The sequence below is a fragment of the Habropoda laboriosa genome, unplaced genomic scaffold (assembly GCF_001263275.1).
Source record: "Habropoda laboriosa isolate 0110345459 unplaced genomic scaffold, ASM126327v1 scaffold1329, whole genome shotgun sequence".
NCBI lineage: Eukaryota > Metazoa > Arthropoda > Insecta > Hymenoptera > Apidae > Habropoda > Habropoda laboriosa.
The window spans coordinates 665,624-666,404 of NW_017101431.1; the positions used below are offsets into that span (position 1 = coordinate 665,624).

At 20.0% G+C, this 781-nt stretch overlaps 1 protein-coding gene across 1 annotated transcript in view; it reads left to right on the plus strand.

Moving 5' to 3' along the window:
• LOC108578140 (intracellular protein transport protein USO1-like) overlaps positions 1-781 on the plus strand; it is a 14,719-nt gene that overhangs the window by 13,220 nt on the left and 718 nt on the right. The gene's annotated exons all lie outside the window — the stretch shown is intronic.

A 781-nucleotide genomic window follows, 5' to 3' on the forward strand; every position in this document is an offset into this window, starting at 1 on the left:
AATTAATATTATTAAGAATACAATATTTTTAGTATCGGATGTATAAGACCTCATAATTCGTGACATAATTAGGAGATAGTATTTAATGAAGCAATAAATAGAAAATAGATGATATCTGTATATAGAACATTTTGTTTGTATAGTTTTACTTTCTGAAAAATGTTATAATTTCTTTTAATGAAAAAATACATGTGTCTATATCTTTAAGCTATTATTTGTACTTTAATAATTTTTTACTAATTACCATGACACATTATTATTATAACAACCTTTTAAACAAGAACATATTTCTCATTTGATATAAACTTCATCATACTTGAAAAAATACCTTTACTTATGTAGATGAAATATACTTGCAAATGATCAAAAAACAAATATTTTAACAAAATACTAGTACATAGAAAATATATACATTTATTTTCTTCTAACTGTATTAGTACATTATTACAACTGTTATAACTTAATTAATAATCCTTCTGCAATCTTTATAAACAAATGGTAAATAATAACATTCTAAAAATTGTTATAATAATGATAAGAACAATTATTAATGAGAATTATTTAATTTTTTTTTAATTTCAACAAAATTGAAAACGATACTGTCACAAAGAATAATCAATTTTCCACTTCAAATAATTAAAGTAATTTATTTTTTACTAAGATTGTAATATTAAATATCTTCATGAATAGGGAAGATGATCACTTTCTAGCAACATATTACAAAAGGAGAAAAAGGTGATCATAAATATGCAATAAAATATATATTATTTTACTATTTTTA